We start from the raw sequence: 11,160 nt of genomic DNA, 5'->3' as shown, positions 1-11,160 counted from the left end.
GCGAGTTAAAATCATTAGTAGCCCATTAATATTAATGATAGTGTGAAATTTTAGCGGTGGCGCTCATAATTTTGCAGGGGCAGGGTGCCACTACAGAATGACTATAGGGGAAATACCGCTGGCTGAGTATGAGCTATATGAAACGCTGTTTACTTGTCACCCAAAAACGTTTAAATAAGTTAACAGTTTGAATAAAGATACAAACATTTTAGAAAAATTATACAGTTTCACTGCGTAAAATCCTGCTTTTTGACCTTGCCTTCATGTCCTTCTACTATGTGACAGTCTACAATCCGGTGTCGCTGATACTGTTATGTTTAAAAAAAAAAAAAAAAAAAAAAAAAAAAGGATAGCAGACTTTCCAAATAAATGTACAGCTTTTAAAAGTCTACCTTCATGTACATTACCTTTTAATTAAGGTAATTTAAGGTATTTGAAACATAACTACCTGTATAAGTGTAAATCTATCACACTTCCCACCGATGACCAATCTTGTCGTATTTTACAGTATATTTAAGTATGTGAAAAAACTGTCTCACACTACTTTACTGATTGTGTGTATTATATTTTGTTATACAAATATTGTGTTCCTTTATGCTGCAATGCCAATAGAAGATATTGTTTAGATGTAATGCTAAACTAATTATTCTAATGCCTTCTGCTGAAAAAGTTAATTCACAGGTTTGATATTATGGCAATACAAACAAACAAACAAGACAAAAAAACCCAAAACAAAATATGGTAAGGCTGTAGAGCAAATACTTGCTTCAGTGTCATCTTCTGGTTGTCAAGGGGCTTCTTGTTTGGGAAGTTGAGTTCTGTTACCGAGATTGTGGTTTGTCTTTTGACGAGCACATCGTACTTGTCATTTCCATACTGCAATCGATTGAAGTGTGCAGAACAGAAATACACAGTATTAACAGAAGTATATTGCCACACAATGACCATCAAATAGACAATGTGCGCACACACAAACACACTCTCTCTCTCTCTCTCTCTCTCTCTCTCTCTCTCTCTCTCACCCAGTCTCCTTCACATAGGCATACAATTCGATCCTTCTCTAGTAGAGTTACACTACCAAAATGTATGATGTACTATATGCAAAATATGCAATTTACTTCATTCCTGTCATGAACAGAGCAAACGACAGTACTTTGTCACCAAAATTACCATACATTTTTCTGCGTACATGTCCCTTCAACTATCACACATTGCTAAATAGCCAATGCCAACCTACAACCTAGCAAAACAAGCAAAGGGATGTGTTTGATGTGTGGGTAATAATGTAACAAAACGTGCCAACTCACACACACAGTGCACATGACTGATTAAGCAAAAACATTACTCTAAACATGTTCTCAAAAAAAAGTTGAGTCATTACTAAATCGCCTGACAAATAATTTCAGCTTGTCAAAAAATGTTCAGAAATGTACTTTTTCTTTTCCGGAAAACAGAGAAATTACTGGAATCTCCCAGCCAATAGAGGCCTCACACAGAATGTTTGGGTACATCTCAAGTCTCTCATTTGATATTTCATAGCTCCTTGAGCTATCTTGAACTGGAACTCATTCTGGCCTGCTACCTTGAAGGCTGTCTCAAAGCTCTTATTCTTATCATTTCTACTCTTATGAGCAATGAACAGGCATACACAAGAGCAACCTTCACAGATGTCTTTTCCCAGCCAACATGCCCATTTATTGGATATCAATTATTGATTGGACGCTGCAGCTGATTGGACTAATCTGATACATCACAACATCACTGAGTGGAAACAGATTACAGATTAATCTCAAGTATATCACTACCAAGTTTTATATTTTATTTGTTTTCTCATTCACTATCTACTTAAAATCTTTGTCAATTGTAGATCTGAACAACAAAATGACCATAAAGAACTTTCTTTATTTATTAGAAAGATTTTTTTCTTCATGATCTGTCATTTCCCCCCCATTAACCTTTATCATGGATAAAATTAACTCAGGGAGAGTCAATCAGCAAGAAACACATTTTACATCATTTATTGTCGTTTCCATTCAGTCAATTGTGAGGCTGATAATTCCTGAGCAGTGGGATTGATATGAGTAACATTAGTTCCATTTTCCCTGAAACATTTAGCTTAAGTGTTCAAAAGACGCCCTAACCATATTCAGGGTTTCCGCCAATGTATTGCAAGGCGGCAGCCCGTCAGGCGTGAGTTAACCCCCAACGGGCCCTAGCATTTTTTTAAATTTAGATTATTTATAATATTTTTTTAATATGTTTTGTAAACTAAAATGTGTTATGGAAGTAGCTTAGCTCCTTCAAGGAATAGCTCAGTGTGTGACAAGTGTGTGGTTGACAGAGGGCAAGTGTGTGTGTGTGTGTGTGTGTGTGTGTGTGTGTGTGTGTGTGTGTGAGATGGTGAGGCTGCAGCCACCAGAGCAACCCGCCTGCCATCCCTGAGCAGGCAAAGAGCGGGAGAGTTTGTGCTGAAAACAAGCACCAAGACCCGGGCTAAGGTGAAGCACATGCTACCACCTAAATAAGGCAGATGTCGAGAGGGTAGCCATGTAGCGTTTATGCAACATAAAATTGTAAGACTATTGTACTTACTCAGACTTTTCTTTACATTGAACAGTTTCAGAGCTGTCTTTTGAACAGCCGCTTGCTCCAGAGCATTGTGCCTCTCCAGTGAAAACACGACTCCCCTGTGAAACTCGTCGCAAGAGTTTTGAAAAACACAAGTAAAATACTTAGTGTTTTTGGTAGACATTTTGATTTGACTAATGTTATGTACATATCCAGACACAACGTTGTCATTGACTTCTAATTTAGCAATTTTGGAAGGACTTGCCATTTTTAACACGGGAACGCTAGTTAGAGAGCACCTACTTTGCTGTGAACAAAATGTCGGACCTCAGACCCGTCTTACATATGCTCGGACCGCAGGTGACAGGAAATGACGTCACTTCAGCAGTGGAAGTCACTCTTCTTGTCAAACTTTATTCATAATAGAAATATGTTTTAAGAATCAACTGAATCTCTTAAAGGCTTTATACAATATTTTAAAGTGAGATGTTTGCAATTAGTATGAACAAAATGTGTCTGAATATAAATGTTTATACCTTCTTGCTAGTGATGGTATACAGTGAAGTGCAATAAGAACTACCTGTAATCACAATCACAGTAATTGTAATACCTGTAATGAAGTACATTTATACATACAAGGAATCTGATTTGACAAATTATGTTCATTCTCAATGAAACAATGAAAATGTTTAATTGAACAACAAACATATAGTAGCATAGGACCATCATCATCATGTCGTAAAATAACTGTAAGATATAGTCACCATTTAATACAAGAAGTAAATAAATAAAATAAATAAAAACTGTGTGATTTTGTCCTCATGAGAACTATTTAATAATTAGATTAGATTAGATTAGATTAGAGTCAACTTTATTGAGTACAAGTACTAGGACAACAAAATGCAGTCAGCATCTAACCACCTGTGCAAAAGAAACAATAAAGTGTAGTGCAGTGTAATGTACATATGTATAATATATAAATATATAGATTATTGAAGATATGAAAAACTAATGTATATACAGTACAGTATATACAAAGTGAACACTATGAACAGTGGTGTAAATAATGCTGAGAGCTGCAAGGAATCGCAAAGCGTTGCTGAAAATACTCAAGACTTGTTCAGGATCCTCATCTGTACAAATAGAATTCAATTACCATGGCATGTTGCATTTAAGAGATTTGGTAGTTAATAAGTAGTATGGTGGTGTTTTATTCATGACCACAAGGTGGGGCGATTGGTGCCATGATTCAGTATGTCGTGCAGATTCTCATGGAAAACCTGTGTACCAAGTTTCATTTCATTAGACAACAGAATTGCTGAAATATCACATTATAAGGTTACTTTAACGGTCCCTTTGGGCAGATCTTTATGAAATGTTCCACATTTCTGTAAGGTCACCTTGTGTACAGTATTCTCAAATTTGGTCACAATCCAATTAAGTATTGAGGAGTTATTGACCATTAATAGCATTAGGTCATGCCTTCAAAAGTTTGCTAACCAATTACAGACAAACCATAAGTGATATCCAAAAACAAATGAATAAGTTGTGTTCAGGGTCCTCTAAAAATGGTATGTACCAAGTTTGGTGAAGATTGCATGAAATATGTGCCAACAGAAGCAAAACATATGTTTATTAAAAAAAACAAAATAGCAGAAAAATTGTATAGGCGCAAATGGGCGTGGCCTATAACAATCTAATCAACATCATCCAAGGAACATCTTGACCAAATATTTTTTTGATAGGACTTACTGTTCATGAGTTATTAGTCAAAACGTAAAACATTAAATAACTGACCACATAGTGGGGCTATTGGTACCATGTTTTAATATGTTAAGCATTTCCAGATGGGACACCTGTACCTCAAATATGAACAGTCTAGCACTTTTAGTTTTCAAGATATTATCTTTCAAACATTCCTCCCATAGACTTTCCATTATAAATTTTAATATAAAAAAAATATATAAAATCACTGGATTATGATAGAAAGCTGAAAAGTGATAGAAATAAATGTCCTTAAGGAACTGAACATTTTGGTATTTGAATAGTTTCTGTCGGTCAACAAACCATAAGTGATATCTGAAAAGAAATGAATAATTTTCATTCAGGGTCCCCTAAATATGCTATGTACCAAGTTTGAAGATTGGATGAAATATGTGCCAACAGAAGCAAAACATATGTTTAAAAAAAAACCAAAATGGCGGAACAAATTTACAGGTGCAAATGGACGTGGCCTATATCAGTCTAATCAGCATCATCTGAGGAGGATCCTGTTTGAATATTTTTTTGATAGGACTAATCCTTCATGAGTTATTAGCCAAAACGTAAAACATGTAATAACTGACCACATGGTGGCACTATTGGTACCATGTTTTATTATAATAAGCATTTCTCCATGGGACAGCTGTACATCAAATATGAAGAGTTCACCACTTTCACTTTTTGAGATATTAGCTTTCAAACATGCCTCCCATAGACTTCCCATTGTTCTTCTCACTCTTTATTCTTATTGTCTTCCGTACGTTTTTTGCCGCATTTCAACTGCTGCATACTTTGTGCTATAAAAACCATCCAATTGTCAATCTGTGCAACCCATTCAGCAGATGTGTGCTTGTATTTTTCTGAAATGTAACATGTTTCAGTGACTTTATATAATTTTTTAAAACATTAAAATTTACAATGGCAGTCTATGGGACGAACCGTCCAACTGAGTTGGAACCTTGGTCACTTTGACACTCAACTGCTCGGAAGTCCCTTATCGTACAGACGCCATTCAAACTGTAAAATGTTCACAAAACTTTGAACTTTCAAAGTTATCAGATTGTTTAGTGATATATTTTTTCTTAAACTTACAGATTCTCTCTTCTTTCAAACACTTTTTACACATATCATTCACTCTCATGTTAAACTAGTCTTGCTTTCACTAATGATGTACAAATCTCTGGGCTTCAAGCTCTGGTTTTCCTCATCAAAATGGAGATTTTTTTCCTCTCTTTTTTGTGAATGTCTGTTGGCTCAGTGGTTTAGAACGCTGTTCTCATGATCAGCAATACCTTAGATGACAAGGTTGTATGTTTGATACCTGCTCACTGCAGTGCTCCTCATAATATTGCTCTCATGTACAAAGTTGCTTCACATCTTTATCCTGTACCAGTCTAGTTAACTTTAACATTATTACCTAAAATATGGATTGATATGCTTGTTAAAGACATCTTTTCCTGTACTAAATAGCATGTCTGAGTGGTCTAGTGGTTTAAACTCATGTCATTTCTGAACTCCTTTTAGATCCAAAGGTTGAGTTCGAGCCCCGCTTAGGGCAGAACTCAGTAGATGAAGGAGTCCAGGTGATGTCAATCTGCTAGCTTAGTTGAGCTGAGCTGAGCTTTTGTCAATTTCATGCATGACAGACTAAATACCAGAATCTGGCCTGGCATTATCATGTGACATGTTAGCTCAGTGCATAGCATGGCTGTCTTACAAACATGACGGTGTAGGTTCAATTCCATCCATTGTGGATTTTAATCTTGGTAGTTTTTTCAATTGTGCTCAGCTTCCAGTTATGCAATCTAAATTCGCTTTCAGCAATCACATGCAATTTCTACAGAAATTGCATTTTCTAGTAAATTTTTATATTTTAAGAAATTATATAAAATCACTGGAATATGATAGAAAGCTGAAAAGTAATAGCATAAATGTTCTTAAAGAGCTGAACATTTTGATATTTGAATGGTTTCTGTCACTCAAAGTATGGAGGAGTTGAAAACTTGCAAAAAACGTACGAAAGAATAAGAACTAGAAAATGCAATTTCTGTAGAAATTGCATGTGATTGCTGAAAGCGGATTCAGATTGCATAACTGGAAGCTGAACACTATTGAAAAATCTAGCAAGATTAAAATTAGCAATGGGTGGAATTGAACCTACACCCTCATGTTCATAAGACAGGCATGCTATGCATTGAGCTAACATGTCTCAGATTTTGGTGTTTAGTCTGTCAATTGCATGAAATTGACAAAAAAGCAGTTCAGTTCAGCTCAGCTCATCTCATTAAGCAGATTGACATCAGCTGTGCACGCCTGCATCCTTCGACTCTACCGAGTTCTGCCATAAGCGGGACTCGAACTCACAACCTTTGGATCTAAAAGGAGTTAAGAGGTGATATGAACTTAAACCACCAGACTATTCAGACAGGATTTGGAGAATTGGAAAAGATGTATTTAACAAGAGTAGCAATCCACACTTTAGGTAGTAATGTTAAAGTAAGCTAGAAAGGAATTGACTTATGGTACATGATAGAGATGGAAAGCAACTTTGTACATGAGAGTGCTACTGCAGTGAGCAGGTATTGAACACACAACCTTGTCATCTAAGTTAAAGCTCATCAGAGAACAGTGTTCTAAACCACTGAGCTAACAGACATTCACAAAAATGGGAGGAAAAAATCTCCATTTTTATGAGGGAAATCTACTTGTCTCAAACTAGAGCTTGAAGCCCAGAGATTCGTACATCATTAGTGAAAGCAAGACTAGTTTAACATGAGAATGAATGATGTGTGCAAAAAGTGTTTGAAGGAAGAGAGAATCTGAAAGTTTAAGAAACCGGAGTGAGAGCAGACACACATCCTGCAGACTGTATTGCAGTCAATGAGAACATGACAGCGACTCTCTATCAATTAAGGTTCAGAAAGACATTTCTGGCCTTAAAATATCTGTGCTCTCCACTGTGCCTGATCACATGACACACTGGTGAGACCTGAAAAAGTCTTCAAAACCCCTGAATTTTGGCTTAAATTGCTGAAAAATTATAAAAGATATCACTAAACAAAAAACGTTTCAGCATTCACACTAATGAAGTTATAGCAAATTCCTCTGTAATGGCAAAACATCAAATCTCAACAGTGTAAGGATGAGAATTTTCTGCAGGGCGAGACATGTCTGCCTTGCTCACACCTGTGTCATCAAAATCATGCAAGTTTTGTGCCCATTCACTTGAATTTCAATTAGTAAATTGAAAACTCTTGATGAAACAAATTAATTTCCTAATTTTCATCGTCTATTTTTAGAAAAGTAAAGACTTTTAATCCACATGACCTGGTCAATGTTTGATTGAAATGTGTACTGTCAGGTGTATAGAGACAACAAGTAACTGCAGCTGAACACAGTAAAATACTCAAATTTGAATGGAGAGTGTGAGCGAACCGCTAGGTGCTCGGGCCCTAATAAAGTAAAAACTGCAGTACAGAGCTATAAATTTTAGTTTTGATTTTATTTTTCTGCAGCACATTATCACTAAACTGTCACTCTCACTTCATTTTTTCCCTTCCCCTCATAGGTCTTCCCCACTACAGAATTATACATATAAGACCTATAATTATTGTAAAATAAATGATAATAATACCAAACTTCATACAAAGTTTGTATATAATGTACTGTATGTATATAGACCTTTCTGCTGTATCCTACAAAAATGAGCTCCATTCAACCCCCACACCCATCGCCCCCCGGGGTTAGAGGGGGTAAGCTTACACTTTATCAAATTTTTCACCAGACATGATAAGCATGCCAAATTTTGTGAGTTTTTGAGCATGTTTAGGGGGTCAAATTTAGGTCTGAAGTGGCAGAATAAGAAAGAAAGAAAGAAAGATGAAGAAAGACACAAACACACGAAATACAATAGGGCCTTCGCCCTTTGGGCTTGGGCCCTAATAATTTCTTTGGATACACGAGGGCTTCGCGCTGGTCAGCACTTGGGCCCTAACAATAATAATAATAATTATTTTGGATACAAGAGGGCTTCACACTGGTCAGCGCTCAGGCCCTAATCATTCCTCCAGATCCAATAGGGCCTTCGCACTGCTTGGTGCAGTGCTCGGACCTTAATAATCCTTACAATTACAAGAGGGCCTTCGCACCGTTCTGTGCTCGGGCCCTGATAATAATAATTCCTTAATTACAATAGGGCCTTCGCATTGCTAGGTGTGAATAATAAAAATTCCTTTGGATACAAGAGGGCTTCGCGCTGGTCAGCGCTCGGGCCCTAATAATAATAATAATTAGTTTGCATACAAGAGGGCTTCGCGCTGGTCAGCACTCAGGCCCTAATAATAATTCTTTCAGATCCAATCCGGTCTTTAAGTCGTGACGTAACACCTTTTCAAAATACTATTTCCGGGTCCAAGCTTTGTCGTTTCAATATTCCGCAGTGCTGTGTTCCTCGTTGTTCAAACAGATCTGAGTCAAAAAAAACGATCCCATTGTCATTCTACCACTCTCCTAGTGAAGAGAAAGAGAAGAGGAAATGGCTGCAGTTGATAAGGTGAGTTACAATTCTTAAACTAATGAAGAAAAACAAAGTTTGGGCTAGCTAGCTAGCTAGCTGAGGTTATCACTAGCTTTCACACCTACTCGCAAAAGCCAAACTGACCCTTTGCAGATATCCCTGATAAATGTTATGAGTTTTTACAGTGTTTTTGTTAAAAACAAGCAAGAGCACAGCTGATACTACTGTCTACATCCAGTTAACGTTACCTGTTTCCATCCCCTTTTTACTTGTGTTTACCAGTTCTCATTATGCATATACTGGTTGTGAAACTGTTAATGTTTATGTTCTCCGTGGTTAAAGAGGCCTCATTCATCTCCTCCATCTCTTAGAGTGCACAACCTATCTACATTGCAGTTTATTATTACTGCACACGTGCTATGTATTCTATTTTATTACCATTTAACTTCTACACTATTTTATGTCTGAGATCCTTATTATTACTTTTACTTGCATCTTCTTTTCTATACATATTATTTGAGCATTATTAGAGGCAGCCTGAGATTTAAGATTTCCATTGCCAATGACTGTTTCACTGTAATTGTTGTGCATGACTAATAGAGAACTAAAGTAATGATGATCAATTTCTGTCTCTTTTTTTAAAGGCATGAAAACTTCACACCAAACTGCAACTCTACGTTGCGCAGCTGGCTTTTCCCAGATGGCAAAGCTGCTGGGCCATCACGTTTTGCATGGAATGAAGAGAAAACTTTCCAGTTCCCTGACCACCTCAGCCATACCCCTAAATGGAGGAAAGAAATGGTTTTTACCAGTGGTGAAGATGAAGCAACTCATCAACCAACACCTGCACAGAGCCCTAGTACTTCCCAAAGTCTTGTGGTTCTTGAGATAGAGAATGACATGCTGAGAAGAGAGAATGAGAAATTGAGAAAACAATTGGACAAACAAAAGCAAACTTTCTCCTCCAGCCAAATTTCCTCCAATCCTGACAGAGTCCAGTATTTCTTGCCGATGCTGCCACCATTCTGTTTTTGGAAGCACTTCTTTCTAAATTTGAGCTACAATATCATTCTGATTGGACAGTCCAAATTATGCCCCTAGTAGATCAGCTGCTCCTGACATTAATGAAACTCAAACTTAATTGCGGCCACAACATTTTGTATGTTGGTATGTTTGAGGACAACATCCCCTCAACAGCCAAGAACCAAACATCACTGCCAGACTGCTTCTGGCCCTTTCCCAACTGTCGGATAGTGCTTGACTGCACTGAGGTTGCAGTCTCTAACACAGAGAGCCTGGACAAACAGAGCCATTTGTACAGCCAGTACAAAGGATGGACCACTCTGAAGGCTCTAATTGGTGTGGCTCCCAATGGGGTAATTACCTTCACCAGTGACCTGTACGGTGGGAGTGCCTCAGACAAGGCCATAACAGCTGACTGTGGACTTCTCCAGCATCTACAGCCATGGTCATGGCAGACAAGGGCTTCACAATTCGGGACATTTTGCCAGAGGGAGTTCCGCTGAACATTCCGTCTTTCCTTGTCAAGGGACAGTTCACACAGGAGGAAGTGAACAATAACAGGTTTATCTCTTGTGCAAAGATACATGTGGAGTGTTCCATTCAAAGGCTGAAAGTGTACAGCATTTTGCACCACATCCCACACCAGTTCAGGAAAAACATTAACAAGATACTGAAAGTATGTGTGTGTCTTACAAATTTGCAAACACCCATTCTCCATGAAAATGGATGAATGATTGTCAGTGTGTTAAAAAATGTGGAGGACTGTTTCCCAGTGGCCATAAGGATTTGTTACATGTATATAAGGGCATGATTTGAATAGCTTATTGACATGAAATGAAGACCACTGAGATAAATGTATATTCTTGTAAACTGAAAAAAATCCTCCTGTTCTTTTAGCTGATGTTTGTTTGCAGAAAACTTAAATCAAAAATGTAGATAGACTGTATGATAAGGATTTGTTACATGTATATAAGGATTTTGACATGATTTGAATAGCTTATTGACATGAAATGAAGACCACTGAGATAAATGTATATTCTTGTAAACTGAAAAAAAATCTTCCTGTTCTTTTAGCTGATGTTTGTTTTCGGAAAACTTAAATCAAAAATGTAGATAGACTGTATGATAAGGATTTCTTACATGTATATAAGGATTTAGACATGATTTGAATAGCTTATTGACATGAAATGAAGCCCATTGAGATAAATGTATATTCTTGTAAATTGATTTTCATGAATGATTTGTTTTGCAGAAAACTTAAATTTAAAAAGTTATAAAAAATGTTACTGTTC

At 37.0% G+C, this 11,160-nt stretch overlaps 1 pseudogene; it reads left to right on the top strand.

Moving 5' to 3' along the window:
• Positions 1-8,032: 8,032 nt before the first annotated feature.
• Positions 8,033-10,721, top strand: LOC137185246 (uncharacterized; annotated as a pseudogene).
• The last annotated feature ends 439 nt before the right edge of the window (positions 10,722-11,160 follow it).

Source organism: Thunnus thynnus, chromosome 6 (genome assembly GCF_963924715.1).
Source record: "Thunnus thynnus chromosome 6, fThuThy2.1, whole genome shotgun sequence".
Taxonomy (NCBI): domain Eukaryota; kingdom Metazoa; phylum Chordata; class Actinopteri; order Scombriformes; family Scombridae; genus Thunnus; species Thunnus thynnus.
Note: the sequence above shows the minus strand (reverse complement) of the source record. Positions and strands in the feature narration are given on the sequence as shown.